Source organism: Kogia breviceps, chromosome 5 (assembly GCF_026419965.1).
Source record: "Kogia breviceps isolate mKogBre1 chromosome 5, mKogBre1 haplotype 1, whole genome shotgun sequence".
NCBI lineage: Eukaryota > Metazoa > Chordata > Mammalia > Artiodactyla > Physeteridae > Kogia > Kogia breviceps.
This window is the reverse complement of record NC_081314.1, coordinates 2,530,520-2,552,892: the sequence shown is the minus strand read 5'-3', so window position 1 is coordinate 2,552,892 and position 22,373 is coordinate 2,530,520. Positions and strand designations below refer to the sequence as shown.

The window sequence follows — 22,373 nt, the reverse complement described above, 5'->3', positions numbered from 1 at the left end:
TATAAGTTTATGAGTTAAATTACAATGGAAGTTATTTGTGACAAAATGTGGATTTAGGTGATCCTTCAGTTTGTCTATTTTTGCTTTGGGAAAAAGAGTTCAATAGGGCACAGGTTTTACTCAGTGAATAACAAGCAGCATTTAATTACAACAGACAGAATGGGAGCAATGTTATTTACACTGCAGTTACCTGAGTTGTCCAATGATAACCTTTACTTCATCGCTGTCAGCTCAGCAGTGCAGTCTTAGGAGAGCAATGAAGCTCTGGGTTCTTGTCATTTCTACTTTTTATTTACATATTTTTGGTTAAATTTGCTTAAATTCTTACGGCCCCATTTTATCATGTAAAATTGTGCTTATTTCTTCGAAATAAATTTTTTAGACAATTTAAGATAATGAATATGAAGACATTATTTATATTTTAAATATTTTCAAGCTTACTGCAAAACAAATCTGAAAAAAATCATTCTGTTGACTTTTACATTAGGAAAGACACAAGATTCAATTCCGCCTTTGGAGATGACACTTAGCTTTATGGATTGCAAAGTATGTAATTCTAAAACAAACTTCTTTAGATTGATTCTGACTGTCATGTCTGTTTTACTAGGAAATGTCAAAGGAGTGATGTAAAAATGATTCATGAATTTTCCCACAGTGAAGACCAAATTCAGCAGGTGTTTTCCTGGGCACCAGGTAGGAATAAGAATAACAAATTGGAAAGTATTCCGTGGGGTAGGTGGGAGTTAGTGGATCAGAAGAACTTTTTCTGTTAAAATCATGCTTTTTTATTGTTTGGACTTTCTAAAATATGTTTCTGGATTTTTTCAAAAAGAGTAAACAAAATTTTAGAAAACAATATAGCATGCAAATTATTTACATAATTGACTTAAATTGATATGTTTTTAAATTAAGTAACCCGATACAAACATCTAAACTTATAAATGCCATGCTTGCTTTCGCAGCACATACACTAAAATTGGAACGACAAGAGAAGAATGGCCCATGTGCAAGGATGACACACAAATTTGTGAAGCATTCCATATTTTTTGGTGTTGGGAAAGTTGGGACAGCCGCACGTAAATCAATGAAGTTAGAACAAACCCTCACACCATGCACAAAAATAAACTCAAAACAGCTTAAAGACAAATTTAAGACAAAACACCATAAAATTCCTAGAAGAGAACATAGGCAAAACATTCTCTGGCATAAATCGTACCAATGTTTTCTCAAGTCAGTCTCCCAAGGCAATAGAAATAGAAGCAAAAATAAACAAATGGGACCTAATCAAACTTATAAGCTTTTGCACAGCAAAGGAAACCATAAACAAAACGAAAAGACAACTTACGGACTGGGAGAAAATATTTGCAAATGATGCGATTGACAAGGACTTAATTTCCAAAATATACAAACAGCTCATGCAACTCAATAACAACAACAACAACAACAAATAACCCAATCAAAAAATGGGCAGAAGACCTAAATAGACATTTCTCCAAAGAAGATATATAGCTGGCCAATAGGCACATGAAAAGATACTCATCATTGTTAATTATTAGAGCAATGCAAATCAAAACTACAATGAGGTACCACCTCACACCAGTCAGAATGGCCATCATTAAAAAGTCTAAAAAAAAATAAAAGAAAATGGTCAGAAAAACCTAGGGGCGAGACGGGAATAAAGATGCAGACCTATAAGAGAAGGACTTGAGGACACGGGGAGGGGGAAGGGTAAGCTGTGACAAAGTGAGAGAGTGGCATGGACATATATACACTACCAAATGTAAAGTAGATAGCTAGTGGGAAGCAGCCGCATAGCACAGGGAGATCAGCTCTGTACTTTGTGACCACCTAGAGGGGTGGGATAGAGAGGGTGGGAGACACAAGAGGGAAGAGATACGGGGACATATGTATATGTATAACTGATTCACTTTGTTAAAAAGCAGAAACTGACACACCATTGTAAAGCAATTATACTCTAATAAAGATATTTTTAAAAAATAATAAATAAATAAATTTTTTAAAGTCTACAAATAACAAATGCTGGAGACGGTTTTGAGAGAAGGGAACCCTCTTACACTGTTGGTGGGAATGTAAACTGGTGCAGCCACTCTGGAAAACATAATGGAGATTCTTCAAAAAACTAAAAACAGAGTTACTATATGATCCTGCAATCCCACTCCTGAGCATATATCTAGACAAAACTATAATTTGAAATGATACATGCACCCCCCTATGTTCATAGCAGCACTATTCACATACCGAAGACATGGAAACAACCTAAATGTTCATCATCAGATAAATGGATAAAGATGTGGTGTGTGTATATATATGTGTATATATATATATATATATATATATATATATATATATATATACACACACATATATACACACAAAGGAATACTACCCAGCCATAAAAAAGAATGAAATAATGACATTTGCAGCAACATGGATGGACCTAGAGATTATCATACTAAGAGAAGTAAGTCAGATAAAGACAAATACCATATGATATCACTTATATGTGGAATCTAAAATATGACACAAATGAACTTATCTATGAAGCAGAAACAGACTCACAGATACAGAGAACAGACTTGTGGTTGCCGGAATGGAGGGTGGGAAGGGATGAATTGGGAGTCTGGGATTAGCAGATGCAAACTAGCATATATGGAATGGATAAACAACAAGGTCCTACTGTATAGCACAGGGAACTATATTCAGTATTGTGTAATAAACCATAATGGAAAAGAATACATCTATGTATAACTGAATCATTTTGTTGTATAGCAGAAATTAACACAACATTGTAAATCAAACTATACTTCAATAAATAAATTTTAAAAATAAAATAAAAATTAAAATGTCAAGATACTACCATACGACCCAGCAATCCCACTACTGGGCATATACCCTGAGAAAACCATAATTCAAAAAGAGTCAAGTACCAAAATGTTCATTGCAGCTCTATTTACAATAGCCAGGACATGGAAGCAACCAAAGTGTCCATCAACAGGTGAATGGATAAAGAAGATGTGGCACAATGGAATATTACTCAGCCATAAAAAGAAACGAAATTGAGTTATTTGTAGTGAGGTGGATGGACCTAGAGTCTGTCATACAGAGTGACGTAAGTCAGACAGAGAAAAACAAATACCGTACGCTAACACATATATATGGAATCTAAGAAAAAAATAAATAAATAAAAGGTCATGAAGAACTTAGGTGTAAGATGGCAGTAAAGACACAGACCTACTAGAGAATGGACTTGAGAATAAGGGGAAGGGGAAGGGGAAGCTGTGACAAAGTGAGAGAGTGGCATGGACATAGATATACTATCAAACGTAAAAGAGATAGCTAGTGGGAAGCAGCCGCATAGCACAGGGAGCTCAGCTCGGTGCTTTGTGACCACCTAGAGGGGTGGGAGGGAAACGCAAGAGGGAAGAGATATGGGAACATGTGTATATGTATAACTGATTCACTTTGTTATAAAGCAGAAACTAACACACCACTGTAAGGCAATTATACTCCAATAAAGATGTTTTTTAAAAAAAGAATGAAAATAATTCAGTATAGACTCATATTCAATTTTTTCTTTCAAGGACAATAAGTACTTAGCTGAAAACTGAAATGTTTGCTAGTTCCCTTTCATTTTTTAGAATTTTTTGTACAAAAGAAGTTAGAACTTGTCATAACAAATTATACACCTTGATGGTTTGATCTGCTTTCATTAATTAGGCCCTTATTTTAATTTTCTTGGTTTCTGTAAGTCCAGGAAAGCTACAAACAGAGAAGAAAATGAAGTAAATACAGAAAAGCCAGACAGCAAATACTTAACCTAAATAAATACTTGATATTCTGACGTCAAGATGCTAGTAAAACCTAGTCTTCCTGATAATGAACAATCTTTACTAAATTAAATGATTTTAGCTAATCGACTTTGGCATCAAGCCAGAAATGAGTACTGACTGGGAAGGAACAAAGCAGACAGCACTGTATGGATATAAGTCAAACATACTTTTTTGGAGGTGGGATGTGAAGAAAGAAAGTACGGTGATGGTACTTGAAGAAACCCAGTTGGTTATTCAAGTGGCCATCTATGCAAGCCAAGGTGGGTGTGGAGGTTGCTGAGTGAATGAAAGGTTTCTCTCTGAGAAAGAAGGAGCAAGATGGTTCTAGAATGGCTGAAAATATGGATCCTTAAAAATCCTTAGATTCTCTTCAGGCCAGCTCAGTGGTTCAGAAAAGCATTTTAGATAATTTTGCTCTCATTTTATCTTAAGTATGTTAATTCACAAAACGCTTCGATTAACCAAACCTGAAATTTACTAATCTAAAAAGAAATGTACAGCTTCTTGCAGTCTGTATACTGAAGGACACAGAGCAAAACTCTTGTAACTTACAATTCCGATATCCACAAGTGGGAGACATGCTGAGTACGATTTCTGTAGCCATCGAGAAGCTGGAATAGTGCTCTGATTATCTACTGCTGGGGAACAAACTACCCCAAACTCGTGGGACAAAAACAACAGTTATGTTGCTCACGAGTCTGCAATTGGGTCAGAGCCCGTGCACTGCCAGCTCTGGTGGCTGCAAGGTTATAGAATGACTCAATGGCTGGGGGTTGCAATCATCCGACGTCTCGTTCACCCATATGTCTGGGGGTTGACGCTGGCTGTTGGCCAGGACCTTAGCGAGGGTTGTCAGCTAGAATGTGTGCACGTGGCCTCTCCCACGTGGCTGGCAGGCTTCCTCAGAGGAGGGCGGCTGGGAGACTGGATATACTAGCCCAAAACTCCGGGGGTAGGAGCTACCAGTTTCTTAAGTCTTTGGAGCCAGAAGCTGGCACAGTGTCACTTACGCCGTCCTCTATCTGTCAAACAGTCACAGAACACAGGACCAAAGGCAGAGACAGAGCCTCCCTCTCTCAATGGGAGGAGTGTCAAAGAATTCTAAGACAGTCGATAAAAAGCCACCACAGGGCTTCCCTGGTGGCGCAGTGGTTGGGAGTCCGCCTGCCGATGCGGGGGACGCGGGTTCGTGCCCCGGTCCAGGAGGATCCCACGTGCCGCGGAGCGGCTGGGCCTGTGAGCCGTGGCCGCTGCGCCTGCGCGTCCGGAGCCTGTGCTCCGCAACGGGAGAGGCCACAGCAGTGAGAGGCCCACGTACCACAAAAATTAAAAAAAAAAAAAAAAAGCCACCACAGACAGCAACCCCATCGCCCTTCCCTCAACGAGTAAGTTGACATTTTTCCCTGAGAAATCTAAAATTATCCCGTTACTCAATAAACTGTTCAGATATGGGCAGATGAGACAATATGCAAATTATTCTAGTACTTAAGAGCTTTCAAGGCCAGAGTTGAAAGTCACTGGACACACTTCACCTCATTAAGGCCTCGGGCAGTTTAGTTTATTAAGGTGCTAGGCAAAATACTTCATTGTAATATTAAGTACGTAAAGCCGTGCTTCAAGCAGTACAGTCTGACACTTGTGGTTTCTGAGTGTTTAGAACAGTCACCATCAAGGACGTGTTATAAGGGGTTTGGACATCATCTGCCCTTGGGATGGGAATTCATGTCAGGAACATCTTTCATAAGAGCCAATCCTCTAAAATAATTCTTGGTCATTAACACTTCCTAAGAACTTGGAAGATTACTAGAGATGAATGCTGACTAGCTAAAAAAGGAAGGGAAATGAGGGGTGGCCAGTGAACCGATGGGATATTGTTAGCCGACCTCAAGATATGGAGGAATCATTCTGAAGTGTCTTCCTGCAGCATAACCTTCGTATGCTTTCGTTTGGATTTAGTCACTATGATCACTGAATTCATTGACAAGGACTTGCTCCAATGCCTATTCTTTACATAAGGTTGTCTGCAGAAGACAGGATCTGGATATGCAGGAAGCTCAGCCTTTCACATATCTGTAAGATCTAGGTACAGATGTATTAGTCTGGAATCTTAAGGTAATTTATTAACTCCATTGTGCTGCAGCTAACTATAAAATACAAAAATTAATTGATTCAATGCAGAAAGACTTCTCCATAATTATAAAAATCACTATTTTCTGATGTCTAATTGACCCCAAACTAATCATCTTTTCTTATTCTATCTCAGGTTCCAAGAAGTATACTAAACATAAACCTTAATTAGTGGCATACCATTCATTTAACAATTATTTATCGATGACCTATTTGTACCTGGCACTCTCTAGGCACTTGGGATGCATCAGTGAATAAACAATGATCCTTGCCTCTTGGAACTTATAGTCTAGCAGGGAGACACAGATAATAAATAAAAAATGGATACTATAAACACATTTTATTATAAATTTATTCATTCATTTTCTATTTATTAAATATTTTTATATGACATATTCTGGTTATTCTGTTTTCCCCACTCCTCCCCAAATCCATTCTCTGCCCTATGAACAGCACCCAGGCTCCCTTGCCACGTGGCTTCTGGTTGAGTTGGGCCAACGTGAGGTGTATGTCAGGTTACTTCTTCCCTACTTCCTCCCTACTTTGGGCTGCATTTCTGGCCAAAGCTGTGTCGCTGCCCAGCTACACCTCCTCTTGGGTGTCTTCCTCTTGCAAGGCTCTAACTCTCTCAGGATTCCAATAAACCACTGTCTCTCTCTCTGCTCCTTCCTCAAGTCTCTAGGTGTCTCAGTACTCCTTAACAGTTCCCTTCGGGCTTCCCTGGTGGCGCAGTGGTTGAGAGTCCGCCTGCCGATGCAGGGGACGCGGGTTCATGCCCCGGTCCGGGAGGATCCCACGTGCCGCGGAGCGGCTGGGCCCGTGAGCCGTGGCCGCTGAGCCTGCGCGTCCGGAGCCTGTGCTCCGCAAGGGGAGAGGCCACAACAGTGAGAGGCCCGCGTACCGCAAAACAAACAAACAACAGTTCCCTTCACCTTGGCCACGGTTCCCCAACCTGTCCTTTCATTAGTCTCTTGAGATATTCTTTTTCCATCATCTGAGATATTTTGCTTTCTGCCAAGATTCTAACTGATCATCATATTAGAAGGTATGAGAAAAGAGTAATGAAAGCAAATTAAGGGGATCAGGAGTTGGAGTGGACAAGGTAAGCCTCACTGAGAAAGGTGCCATTTGAATTTGACATCTGACTTGAAGGAGTCTATGCATTGCCCATATTTAATTTAATTTTTATTAATTTCCCCTTAGGCTCACATTCCTAATCTAATTTCGATCTTTTCTCTCCACAGATAAATGCTTTTATTATGGGTTCTTCTCCATATATATATATGTATATATATATATACACACATACATATATAATGTATATATCTGTATACATGCTTATATAAAATATACATTGTGTATTATTATGTGATATATAATCCACATATATGTGTATATATAGTTAGTTATTATACATATATAATGTGTCTACAGATGTGTGTGATATATATCTCACAAATGTGTACATGTGTATAACACACATATATAATACATAATGTATATTTATAAATACATATATACACATGTATACACACTCATGTATATGTCCATGAATATTATGGTATTTGTAATTTGCATTAATGGCATTACGTTACATCTCACTTAGCTTAATTTATAACTCAAACTTATGTTTTTGAAATTTATTCATGATAGATAGGTTTTGCTAGTTATATTAACTTGTATTCTATCACTGTCATATAACATTTTATTTGTCTCTTCTTCAAGATGACATTTAAATTATTTTCAACTCTTTATTACTGTAAACAATTTTGGCAAACAGTCTTGAACATATCTTTTTGCATATCTGAGTAAGATTTCATATTCTCAATAGATACGAAGCTCTTAACTGGAGTAGAGCTTTCACTAAAAAAGACAACTTCAGGAAATAGATAAAATTAATCAAATCCCATTTTGGTGGATTCTAGGGGAGCAAGAATGGCATTCTTTATTCATTTTTTTCACTTTAAAATTCAACACGCTGTTTCAGAGAAAAAATTCCTCAAATATCAAGTCACCCAGCCAAAACATCCTGAAGCACAAGATGTAAACTCAACAAAAAGATTCTGAAATTTTTGTCTATCATATAACCCAAAGGAAATATGTTTGAGATTAAATGTATTCAGGGAGCTGCAGGATATTTTAAAATATGTAATATGGATCATAAATTCATCATTACCAGAGACCTCCAAGTTGCATGAAAACAGTAAATCCTGGAGGAATCCTGCAGTACGTTTTTTCTTTCTTCTTTTTTGAATCTCATGATATGTTTCAATCTACAGCAGAAGGCTTATTGTGATCAGTAACAATCACCTACTTAAGCGTTTTAAAGTATCTTTAACATTGGCATTTGAAAGGGAAGTAAGTCATTGGGTTGTCAGCCATTACTCAAGTGATGCTTGAGTAATGACAATGATTTAGGCAAACACAAATCACGCTTCTTATTGGACTATCTGATATCTCAAAAATAAACACGAAGCTAAATAATATTTCATGATGTTAATTTGTTGTTTTTCTTCCTATCTTTCCCTCCTCTCCCCCACCCCCATTTCAAGCAGTTTGCCAACTTATGTCTTCTTTGCACCTGGAGCACAGCCAAAACCATTCAGGAGATTACGCTGTTTACTACCCTAGAACAACTTTTAAGAGGATGAGTGGTTACCTGAAAAACTATGGTAGAGCTGGAGTGGGAAAAAGGAGGGGTGAGATATAAGAGTCTGATGGCTCTCCAGACCGAACGTGTCTGGTGCCCTTTGGTTCAATGCCAACAGAAAGTAACCTGACTTGAGAGAGGAGTGATTGGGTATGTGGTAGGGCAGGCAACTTCGGCAAAATGCCTATGCCCCCAGTAGTGGCACAGAAATGGCAGGGAACTGAGGTATGTGAAGGTCTTTATGAGTTAATTTAACCAAGGATGGAGCAGGGTCACCAAGGGTGGGGTGAGTAACAAGAAGATCGGGGCGGGGTAACCAAGGACCTATGGATAACCAATGGCTGAGTGGACTCCCTGCACCCCAGCCACCTAAGCACTGCAAATATCACAGATGTGTGGATAAATGAGAGTGAAGGACCCCCTGCAACATGAAGGTTATAGTCTGAGTTTTGCTCCTCTCTCCTCCTGCCAGTGAGACAAAAGAGGCAACTGAAATTTAAAAATTAAGTGGAGCTTTAGAAAAGAAAGCATATTATATTTCTTATACTCCTGAGTTTGGAGAGTATGACTGATTCATCCTTGATGATAGTAAGCATGGTGTTGATATGCCTCAAGAGTCTCAGTTCTGTGATGGAAGGTCCAGTGCTTCACGGAACTTAAAGACCCCAAGCAAGCTCCGAAGAGGTGCTACAGTGGGCAGTTGCCACTTCTACCCATTAGAATACAAGTGGAGGAATGTAGACTGAACATGCAATAAGTATTAATTATGTGAAAGACACAGAAAACCAGGAACTCCCTACAACTCTGCAATGTTTGAATGCTGGGGCCAAGGCTTTCCTCTGTGTGACCCGCACTCAATACCGTTACTCCCATTCTCACAACTCTCCAGACTCTTTGGCCAGTCATTCTCCTAAACATTCTGAGCTTTGTACTTGCTTCTCCGGGCTGTAGGTCTGAGTTTTGCTTCCTCTAGTACCCTGAGGTCAGCAATTGGATGTAATTTCTGAAGACCAGGGAGGTGAAGTTGTCATTCAACTTTCCCTTTCTGAGTTCTCCCCTTTCTCCTTTAAGAAACACTTTGCATTCTGAACCCTCTCTATCTTGCCAGAAGGTATTAACAAATTTCCCTCTCTGGAACTCTGTCACAAAACTTGGCTCCTATTCCCCTCTCACAATCAGCTTACTGTCTCTTCCTAAGACTGATATGAATGCACAAAGACTTCTAATAACAACGACTGTAGCAGTGTCCTATGGTACCGTTTTTCCTGAATGAGGTGTCTCGCCGTGCATGATTTTTAATTAACAGTAACATTATTTTTCCACTTGGATCAGTCCTTTTGGTTTTTTTCCACCCATTGTCATCATATATGTCAAATTGTTAGTACTCGACTCCCGTTTACTTGTGAACTCTTACCAGCTTTTGGTTTTTTTATGCCATTCCATGAAGGCAGATCCTGACAGATTTTCCAAATACCACTCAATTGGCTCATTTTATCTTTCTTCCACTAATCAATAACCTACACAATCTCTTCACCTTAAGCACTCATCATATAGAAACACATGGTTAATAACATTGGCCATCTGAAAACAAAGCAGCAAAAACAGTTTTATTTCTCATTAAGAGAATATATTGCCTAGAGGAACAGAAATAGTGACAACGAAATGGAGTCAAGAAAGGCCTGAATGGGCTTTCCTGGTGGCGCAGTGGTTGAGAGTCCGCCTGCCGACGCAGGGGACACGGGTTCGTGCCCCGGTCCGGGAGGATCCCACGTGCCGCGGAGCGGCTGGGCCCGTGAGCCGTGGCTGCTGCGCCTGCGCGTCCGGAGCCTGTGCTCCGCAGCGGGAGAGGCCGCAACAGTGAGAGGCCCGCGTACCACAAAAAAACAAAACAAACAAACAAACAAAAAACAAAAAAAGAAAGGCCTGAATGCAATTACGAAGTTTTGCAGGAGGATGGGGAGATGATGCAAAAAGAAAACCCAAACTGGGCCTTCTGTCCCTCCCCCATTGTAGCTGCAATCTCCCACTGGCCGCCATCTATCATGTGACTTTATTCTAGAAGGTTTTACTGGTAGAAACAAATACCAGGAGTTGTCCAGATCATTATTCCTCTTTATAAAATTACTTCCTTAGTGCTTTTTTCTGAGTTTGGCCCAAACCAGTTGGCCAGAACAGTTCCACTGTGACTTATTTTTGCCAGTAACTTCTCTCTCTTTCCATTTTCTGTGGTTTAATATCATTGGTTACTTAGTAAATAATTTATTTAGTAGATAATATTGATATTCCAGAAAAGAGTTTGCACTTTTCCAGCATTTATCGGCTTTAGGATAGTAGCAGCAAGTGCAGGGTTTTTATGAACGAACCAGGGAATGTAAAATACCAAACCCAGCTGTATCATGAAAACTTCAGCATTCTTATTTCCTTGAGATTGATTTGACTCCATATTATTCTCCACCTCTGGGCAGTAGGAAGGTAATATATGTGCTCTGATAAGTGAGGAGTGGAACACGGTGGGAAAGCAGAATGTGACAGCAAGACAAAAGACAGAAGGTTAGTGATAATCTCTTCTGCTAAAGGACAGAGCAAAGAAAGTGGCAGATGTCTACAATTAATTCCAAAACTTTTATACAAGCTAGAACTGAATTTTAAATCTCTGGCTCAGAAGAGCCAACAACAGCGTGACGTCCATCCATAATTCATCATTTTTAACATGTCTTACAGCATGTCCAAGAGAGCACCAGCTTGGAAATAAAGAAGTACGGTTCTTACCCTCCCTCTAGTATCTACTTACTGTGACTTTAAGTTTTCTATCCTTCAGTTTCCTGATATTTAAAGAAGAGTTGCCTACTATTTTATGAGACTAATGCTTATACTTTGAGTTAATTGTAGGGCAGTCAGTTATTTTAATATGTTTATAAGTAATTTGCACTTTTAATCTATTATTACTTTCACAAATGAAAAATTGTTGGGCATTGCTCTACATGCATGTGTATTTTTTTCTTATCTCACATATGAGTCTAACATTTTTCCACCTAGTCAATTTGTGAAAATTCAGTTAACAAATATTTAAAATTATGATATGGTCAGTGAAGTGTTTTACTTGCAGAGGCACAACTACACCTTATCACTTGTAGAAGACATACACTGATTGTTAAATAGCAGTTTTATTCATTGATACAAGTTAATGAATTAGTACCACCTGGCAAGTGCTGTTGAAAATGAAGGAAAAAGATTTGTATCTTGTTTCTTGTATAGAACAGGGAACATAATTTTTCTTTCAAAAGAATATAATCCACATATTTTTGGCAGAATTTCCTCTTTCTATAATAAATTTGGTTTGTGCTAAAGAAATGTACCTAGATGTTGTTTATTTTTGTTTCACAGACATAACATCTCTGATTGGCTAATCAGTTCTGCCCAAGACCTGATGCAACACTGGAACTTCAAGTTGTTTGTGACAATGGTCTAGAAAAGGTTGTATCCTAGTGATTTTATATATATATATTTCCTAGTCATTATATATATTATATATATATTCACACACATATCTTACAATTATTTATTTAGTGGTAGGTTTGATGTGTTTGAAGACAATTTCAAGATGCAAATTTAAATACATATTCATGATCCTTGCTACAGAATCAATAAGCTCCCCCCTTTTAAATAAATGGATGTTTCCCTTTCACCATGAACAAATAAAATCTGTTGGTATCTATATTAGATACGATTGGATTCTACTATCTGTGGCAGAAAATAAAACAAATAATAGCAACTAAAAAGATATAAGTTAACTTCCATCTCACAGAAAGTAAGTCTGGAGGGAGATAGTATAGGTTTTGTGGAAACTTTCAAAACATCAGAAACCCAGGGACCTTGTAGTTCCGTGAACTCTCTTCTCTTTGGTGTGATCCTCATCCTCATGTTCCAATATACCTGCTAGAGCTCCAGCCATCTATAGCTTCATTCCAGGAAGCAAGATGGAGGAAAGAAAGAAGGATACAGCCATTCTCTTGTAGGAGATTACCTAGAAGTCTGCACTCAACTTTTCTGCAACCATCCCATTGATTAGAACTTAGTCCCATAATCATATCTAGCTGCAAGTGTAGTTGGTACCAATGTGCCAAGGTTAAAAATAAGGATTCTGTTACTAACAAGAAAGGGAGATTAATAGATACTGGGAAGCCACTAGCAATCCCAGCTACCATGCTACTGGGCATGTTTCCAAATGAAGCCATGTTAAAAAAATTATATATATATATATATATATATATATATATATATATATATATATACACATATATATATATGGAGAAATATATATATGAAGAAATAGATCCTCCTGAGATACTCATTAACCCTACATCAACAATATATTTGCACAAATATTCATGGATATGTCCCCTTAAATAGTCACTTCATAAATTTGTTTCTCAGTTGAAAATAATGTGGCTAATAACTGGGCTCATTTACATAAGTACCTTTTCGAGGTAAAGATTCTCTTAGTGCAGAATACATACAACCATGTCCAAGTCATAAAATTTGTCATCTCTAAAACATTCAGCCAATACAAAGGGTATAAGGAAAATGGCACAGATTAACCTGAATGGAAAAAAATGAATCAATTCCTTACTGTATATTACTTTATAGGTATTATTATTTTATGGTCCAACTTGGAGTTAAATCCGTGAATGTACATTCATTGCTCTGACCTCAGATTCAGAGTCCACTGATAATTGTTGAGAGTCCATGCATTAGAAACTGAGCAAAATGCTTTTAACTCTGAGTTCTTGATTTAAGTCACACAACTCTGGAAGGTGCTACTAGACTGTACGGCTAGTGTGTAAACCACAGCTGAGAGAACTTGGCTACACTGGCCAATGTGACACATCTGAGCAGAAAGCTGGAGTATGAATCAGACCCTCTAACACCATGTGCTTTTTTTTATCCTTGGTCAAACTGTTGCTCCAGTAATTAACTGACTCTAGTGTTGAGCATCTAAAGAAGAGATATGCATACAAATCTCATAGCTCCAAACTACAAGAAACAGTATGGTGAGTGTCTTAAATCTTACAATAGTTGACGTACAATGAGCTGCCTTTATACTTTAACAAACATAGCATCCTCGAAGCATGAGTGGATATAACCCTGGTTGCAAATGCCGAAAGGCTGGAGGAGAGGAAAGTAATTTATAATAGAGACTTGAAAGAATAAAGAATAAAAATACATTATTCAGTACTTCTCATTCAAGGGTCCTAGAAAGCTGTATAAGCCCATAGAGCAGGGGTAAACAAACTTTGTAAAGAGTCAGATAGTAAACATTTTAGGGTTTGCAAGCCTACATAGTCTTGGTGACATATTCTTTGTTTGCAATCCTTTAAAAATGTAAAACAAATTTAGTGCAGCTAAAGCTAGACTTGGCATAGTTTGCCAATTCCTGCACAGTGAAGTAATTATTTTTACGTTCAAAACAATTGCAAAAATCAAACTTATTGGCTTAGGTCAAAAGGTTGATTAGAAAGTTAATGCTCTCCACCTAACCCAGGGTGAAACTAAATTACGAGTCATAAAATTGACATCAAGGGTGGCAAGAGACCACTTGCTTCTGTATTATTGGGTCCCAAGACTGGAACCTTTAACTGATGTTCTAGTACAATGATAGCAGCCATCTTCTGAACTGTCCACTCTCTCCTGGCTCTACTCCTGTACATAAACAGTATTATTTTCCTGCTCTGCATAAAGAGAGATGCAGACTTGGAAAATTAAACTACTTAATCAAGGTGAGAGAGATTTTCTGCAAATGGGGAACATAATAGAGAATTAAAGAGAAGCAATCATGTGGCTTTCATTCTTCTTCCTACTCAGAATCTACCTTCTTAGAGTAAGTAGTATATGATTTTCTTAGTAAACAGGAATATTTGTGAAAGGTTTATTTGACTTGCTAAGGTTTATTTGACCGCCTGAGCTCCGCCTCCTGTCAGATCGGCGGTGGCATTAGATTCTCACAGGAGCGCGAACCCTACTGTGAACTGCGCCTGCGAGGGGGTCTAGGCTGCGAGCTCCTTACGAGAATCTGATGCCTGATGATCTGAGGTGGAGCTGAGGCGGTGATGCTAGGGGAGCGGCTGCAAATACAGATCAGCATCAGCAGAGAGGTCTGACTGCACAGAGACCATAATCAATCAATGGCCTGCAGACTCGTATCAAAACCCTATCAGTCAGTGGCGAGTGGAAACGAGCTCAGGGCTCCCGCTGATTCCGCGTTACGGTGAGCTGTCTAATTATTTCATTATATATTTCATTATATATTACAATGTACTTATAATTGTATAAAATATATATTATTAAAATGTCATAATAACAGAAAGAAAGTGCACAATGAATGTAATGTGCTTGAATCACCCCCAAGCCACCCCCCACGGCGGTCCGTGGAAGAACTGTCTTCCACAAAACTAGCCCCTGGTGCCAAAAAGGCTGGGGCCTGCTGCCTTAAACTGTTCAGATGAAGATAATGTAGTCACGGTATCTTCTGTTTTCCTTTCTCTAATTTACTGAGAAATCAATAACTTAAGTGGTATTCACATTTTCAGGCTTATACAACTTCAAAAAGATGTTACTTACTTTCAGATTAGGTGTTGACTAAACTATATGCTCTCTGAAGCCTCAAAATTTTGATCGTTCAGTGAGAGTATATTTCTTGGTAACTGTTTAAAAGCTTTTACTGAGAGCATGACTGTAACAAAAAACCAAGTGGATTATGGGTTTTCATCAGTTCCCAAAGGTAACCGTTCGACTGTAATGCACAGTTATTGTAATTATTGCTAAATTCACTGTGGCTGGCATCGCCACAGAGCCCCCACCATTAGAAAATTACATATGCATTTCATCGAAAAGCTCCTTACTATGGACAACATTATTTTTACTACTTTTGAACTGTAACAATTCTGGTGCATGGTAATTAGCAGTGAATGTAGAAACCCAATTATGAAGTAATTATACTTCTTATGGTCACTCTATCATCTCAACTGTGCATTCTGCTTTCTGGCTGTTTGACTTCTAGCCAACCACACCAAGCAAGACTGAAGCAATAATAAAATCAGAAACATAAGGCCATTGAATGTATTTTTTCCTCTTTATTCTAATTTGTCTTTAATTCAAAGGAGAAAACCCAAAGAGCTAATTAACTAGTGCTAGAGGTAAATGCCAAGATCTTTAAAGTGGATGGTTCATGGGCTTTATTCCCTCCTGGAAGCCAACCGCTTAGCTTCAGAAAATAGGTAGCAGGCATACAAAGCATAAATCTGACCATTTATAAAGGACAAAGCAGCAGGAAGCTTATTGATATTCTTCTCTTTTTATTTTCTTCAAGCTGTAGGCTTGACAGCTAGTTTTGTACAAGAATTGATTGCTTGTACAAAAGATAAACTTGAAACATATTCAGCTGTTGATGGAGGAGAAAAAAGTGATAAAATAGGAAAGGCTGTACTTAATATGCTGATATTGAATGAAATCCATAGCAATGAGTTTCAGTCTGATTATTAAAGTATATGTGTTGATTTTATGCCTGCATAAAACACTCATTTGTTTTAGATTACTATTTCGTTTCAAAAGGGTGGCCTTGGGAGGAGTGACCGCCTGGACAAATGAGCTAAGAGTGGAAGCCATATGCATGACGTGGCCAGGGTAATTCAAGAGGGCAAAGCCACACCTTCATATTAGATGGGCAGGTACTCATTCTCTTATTCATGCTAAGGCCCCACACAGCAAATACAGCCATAAACACTTCTATTATCCTGCATGTCCACACAGTTCCTTAAAACAGAGGGTAGAAAGCACTCTAGCAAATACGCCATCTACCCAGCGCAGTGTGAGACCACAAAATGGAATTGAGGTACACTTTTTCTTATGATAACCCAGATTTTGCCTGATTCCTTTACCTACCTCCTCTTCTCTCCAATGTATTCTAATTATAGAGCTAAGCATCCCAGATCCTTTCCATATTCCTTCCCTGGCATTCAAAGCCTTCTCCAGTGTGACCACTGTCTTCTAGAGGGAGTGTGTATACTGGGAAAAGCACTGAGCAGAAGTTCTTGGTTTCAGTCCCAGCACAGTCTCCTCTGAGACATTCAAGGAATCCATTAATTTCTCTTGCACTTAGTTTCTTCATTTGCAAAATAATCTTAATGAGCATCATGATCATTTAAAGTTCAAAAACTCTGAATCTGCTTATCAAGATGTAGCCCATGCTATAAGCTATCACCTGAAGACATGTTCTTTGAGCATACTATGTGCTCACAGGACCCCCAGCAGACTCCAACCCAAGGATCACTTGAGATCTTTCACCCATTAAGTCTGCTTTGCAAATCCCACCTTCCACACCCACACTTGCCAAAACTAGTCTTCTCTGATTCCCTTGTCAGGGTTAACTTCTCCTTCACCCATATTCACCTTTCAACCAAGTTATTTTTAGATTACAGTTCATGGGCTTTAGTAAATTACGAGGTCAGGAAGAAAGGACACTATACTTAGATATTTGTGATCCTAAGCCACTCCATACAATGTTTAACAATTAATATAATCTCAGGTAAAGTCAGTTGACTAAAATTGGACTCTGTGTGATGCGTTAGTCAAAAAATTTGTATTACATTTTAAAAGCTATTGTTTAGAGTAAGATTGTTCTTAGTTTTGGTTTCCTAGTGAAACCTAATGAGAAAAAATTTAGTTGGAACCACTAGCCCTAAAATCAAATATAGTCATTTTATCACTACTTAAGTCACAAATAAATAAAGCTATTCTGTCTTCTGTTTATTCACTTCCAGCCACTTGTGCTTATTCTCTGGTGAGTACTCTATATCTGAATACTTCAAAGCTCAGTATGTCCATCCTAAGTGCTGCAACCACTGACATATGAGCTATGGGGGAGGGCAGAGGATAAAGATTTGTCTGATATTGCCTTTGCATCTGTGGTTTTGCAATATCAATCAGTTATTTATATGCTTCATTCTAATTGGTGAGGATGATTAACCAAGCAAATTGGCACAGTTGCATTTTCTGTCCTGCCACGACATGCTGAAGTACGTGAGTACACACACACACATACACACATACCCACGTTTACACCCACACCAACAACGCACACACACTTTTTATGTGTAGCACACAGAGACCAAACCTGTTTTTCCATACTTTAAGACATACTGAGAAAGCAGAGGACGGACTAACAGATGAATTTGCAAATTTATGCCCTTGGCAAAATGTAACATAATTTCCTGCCCTAGCACTGAGTTCTGAAGTTCAGTTGTTAACAAGGGTCATGGTCATGGCAACGGTGCACCACAGAACCTTTGTGCTTGGATAGCCACCTGACCTGGAACATTATGCATTCCCCTCTCTAAATCCCCAAACATACTCAGCAGATTCAGGGAGAACCTCTGCTATAGACTGAATGTGTCCCTCCAAAATTCATATGTAGAAATCTTACCCCCCAAAGTGGTGGCAATAGGAGGTGAGGTCTTTGGGACCTTAGGTCATGAAGGCAGAGCCCTCATAATTGGAACAAATACCTTCATTTGAAAGAAACTCCACAGAGCTCCCTCACCCCTTCTGCCATGCGAGGGTGGAGCAAAAAGACAGCTGCCTATGAAGTAGTCCTCATGAGACCTCATCTGCCAGCACTTTGATCTTGGACTTCTGAGACTCCAGAAATAAATGTCTATAGTTTACAAGCCACCCAGTTTACTGTATTTTTGTTACAGTAACTTGAACAGACCATGACAACCCGATTTATTCAGTGATGAGTGAATTAAGAAGAAACTAACAAAAGATTGACACAAAGATACTTTAAGATAGAGATGATGGATATGGCAGCAAAATTTGGTAACAAAAAAAAGCATTTACCAAAAAAAAAAAAAAAATCAACAAAGCAGAAGAAAATTATGATCATATATTTCACCACGAATTGTATTAGAAACTTATACATTAATTCCTTAATGAAAGAAGGCCTTAAGCAAAAAATAAAAGAACTCAGAAAAGAAATGACAAAAACTACAAGAGGATTAGAAATATAGTCTGACAGATTTAAGAAAAGAAGAAGAAAAAATTGTAACAGAAATGAAGGCAAAATTAGAAGGAAAGCAAAGAGTTGGAAAATATCCAGAAAACAAAGCAAGGGGCAAAAAGGTAGAAATGGAAAAAAAAAAAAAATGAGCAGAATAAAATGGAAATAGAGCGCTAAAAGGAATTAGAAAGAAAATAATGTAGAAGACAGCAAGAGATCCAAAATATATGTAATTGTATTTCCCAAAGTAGAAGAACAAAAGAATAAAACAGGGCTTCCGTGGTGGCGCAGTGGTTGAGAGTCCGCCTGCCGATGCAGGGGATGAGGGTTCGTGCCCCGGTCCGGGAAGATCCCACATGCAGCGGAGCGGCTGGGCCCGTGAGCCGTGGCCGCTGCGCCTGCGCGTCCGGAGCCTGCGCTCCGCAACGGGAGAGGCCACGACAGTGAGAGGCCCGCGTACCGCAAGCAAAAACAAAAAAAAAAAAAAAAAAGAAATAAAACAGAGCCAATTTAAAAGATATACTTGAAGCCAAGTTCTCTGATGTGAGATTGTGAGAGTGAGGTGTCAGAGAACACTGAGCCAAAATGGCTGAAGCGGAGGAAAAAATCCTTTTTTTTCCCTCTACCCTTGTACGTTCTAGGCTGGGGACCCTGTAACAGACAAATTAACAAGAGAAAAACAAACAGAAAGGTATTAGCATGTATCTCTCATATAAATACATATGGGAAAACCCAGAGAATGAGTAACTCAAAGAGGTGGCTTAGAATTGAGGTTTAAATACCATCTCAGCAAAAACAAAGAAAGAACGGTGTGGAGGAGGCAAGTTAGGAGAAGGTGACCAGGGAAAGCAAGGTAAACCAGAATAAGGCTTATTATGCAGATTTAAGTCCTTGCCTTCTCCACTGACACGAGTCTCTTGTAATTTAAAGTCACCGTTCGTTCTCTTCCTGGTACAGAGAGAGGGACACTTACAAAAGGAGAACGTAAATTTATAAATGTAAATTTCCCTTACAAAAATGGTAACCTACTCTGTTTCCAGAGCTTCTCTTGTGTCTGCTCTTTTTCAAAATAATCAGCTCAAAATAATCCTTATGCCAAAGAGGCATATTCTGGTTTCCTAGAGTCATATTTTGAGGTGGCGTATTCTGACCTCCTACATGGTCAACACTGAAAAACATATCCTACCCAGTAAAGTTACTAAAGTTCAAATAAAAAAAAAAAATTGGCTAGCCAGCCTTGTTTGGAAATATTCTAAGTATTTATTTTGGTGGTGATTACTCAAGTATGTTCATTTAGAAATAATTCATCAAAGTGTACACATGATTAATAACACTTTTCTGTAAATGTTATACTTAAAATAGTTAAAAATCAATATGAACCAAATAACAGTATCAATATGTATAGGAAAAGTCAGAGTAAATGTAAAGAGAAATAGATATTACTATGAGACTTTAATTTTACTCTCTCAGACATGACAAACATACGTAAATACATAGATTATCTAAATAACATAATTAATAAAGTATATATAAATATTATATTTCAATTCTGCCCAAAATAGAGAATACATCTTCCTTGAAGTGCTCATGAAACTTTCAGGGACATTGGCTACATATTGGCTTCAAAAAGAAATCTAAAAATGTCAGAAAGTAAAAATGACCCAGGATACAGGAAACACTTTCTGACCTCACTGCAATGAAATTTTTCGAAAACAGTAACATTAAAACACCTTTTAAAAATAACTCTAGGTAAAAAAGAAAAAAGAAAAATAAAGATGATCTAAAAGAACTTACAATGAAAACGCTGCATATCTAAACTGATGACATACTAAAGCAGAGTTCTGAAGAAAATTACAGCAGCATATTATAGACATAAAAACAAACTATTATAAATATATATATATATACACACATACCAATAAATAAGAAGGACTAAAACGAATTTAGCAAGCAATTCAAGAATTTGGAAAAAGAACAATAAGTAAAATAAAAGAAAGGAAGAAAATGTTTCAAAAGATAAATAAAATTATAGAATTAAAAAGTAAATCACAAAATTGTTTCACAAAAGATAAAAATAACAAGATATATAAATTATTAGCTAACCTAACATAGGAAAAATGAAAAAAAATATGCTTCCCATTAATAACCAGTTAAAGAGAGGAAATTTAAAAACCATGAGAAAGTTATTTGGTCCAATCCATGGAAATAAGGTTCACAAATTTGGGTTAAATAGACAATATTCTAAGAAAAAACAATTTACTAAAACTGATTCCAGAATATATATAAAATCTAAACAAATTTCCATAGAAGAAATAAAGCTAAGCAACTAACTTTCTCCACAAAAACACAAGACACAGATAGTTTAACCAAAATTTTAAATAACAGATAGATCCATGTTGTTGCATAGAAAAAGAAGGGAAAATTCCCAATTATTTTTGAGAAAGGAAGACTGAAGTCAAAACTAGAAAAGACTGAAAAAGGAAAGAAGGAAGGAAGGAGAAAAGGATGGAAAGAAGGGAGAAAGGAAGAAAGAAATTCAGCCCACTAATGAATAAAATGAAAAAAATCCTAAATAAAATTTTACAAACTGGAATCCATCAGCTCAGTAAAGAAAAATATATTATGTGCAAAAGAAGTTTATCACATAAATGCAAGAATGTTTTAATATTAAGAAATTTATTAATATAATTCTCCATTTATTACATCTAAGGACAAAATCATATAAAAATCTCCACAGGCACTGAAAAGACATTTTAAAATAAAAGTTTATAGCCATTCCTGATGAAAGTGGATTATGGAATATGAATAGAGTAATATAAAGAGATATGAATAAATATGAGCAGATAAAATAAGTCTGTCTTTACTCAAGTCAGGTACATCCTCAATCACCACTATTATTTGTGTGATTGTCCTGAAAGTACCAAACAATGCAATTAGACAAAGGAAAGAAGTTAGAGGTATTAACACTGGAGAGGAGAAGGAACTATCGCTATTTAGTGATGATATGATTGAATTCTTAGAAATCCCATGAGAACTGATTGGAAAATTCCCATAAACATAAGAGAATTTCATAAGGAAGCATAGTACCTAAACAAAATACAAAAATCAGCAGCTTTTTATACATTGTTTAAAAAAAGAGAGACAATAGGCTCAAAATGGAGTGACTTGTGCTCAGCCCACATCACCAAACTGAAATTTAATACCTAACCTAATTGCAGTTTCAATCTCGCCCAGGGAATGCAATCTTAACCAGTCAGTCTAGAATTTCCTGGTTGGCAGTACTGAGGTAATCTGCCTGATAGACCCCTTCCACCTCCCAAAGAAAGATGAGATAATTCATTTTTTTCCTTGTCCCTGCCTCCTTCAGTCTATAAAAACTTTCTTTTTCTGCAGCTCTTTGGAGCTCCTTTCTACTTGCTAGATGGGATGCTGCCTGATTCATGAATCATTGAATAAAACCAAATTAGATCTTCAAATTTACTCAGTTGAATTTTGTTTTTTAACAACATAATCAACTGCCACTTAGGAGATATAATGAAAGAAAAGACCTCACTAAAATAAGAAAAATAACAAAATGCTTAGGAATAAACTTGCTAAGAAATGTGTGAGTCATGAGAAGGAAACTTTAAAATACTTATGAAGCATATATACAAAAGTGATTCAAATAAATGGAAAGGCATGCCCTATTCTT

General features: G+C 37.6%; 1 long non-coding RNA gene and 1 pseudogene across 1 annotated transcript in view; one reads left to right on the top strand and one right to left on the bottom strand.

Annotated features, from left to right (window-relative positions):
• The window catches only part of LOC131757202 (uncharacterized), a 185,701-nt gene that overhangs the window by 103,251 nt on the left and 60,077 nt on the right, over nt 1-22,373 (bottom strand). The window lies entirely within an intron of this gene.
• Nucleotides 951-1,047, top strand: LOC131757938 (U6 spliceosomal RNA; annotated as a pseudogene).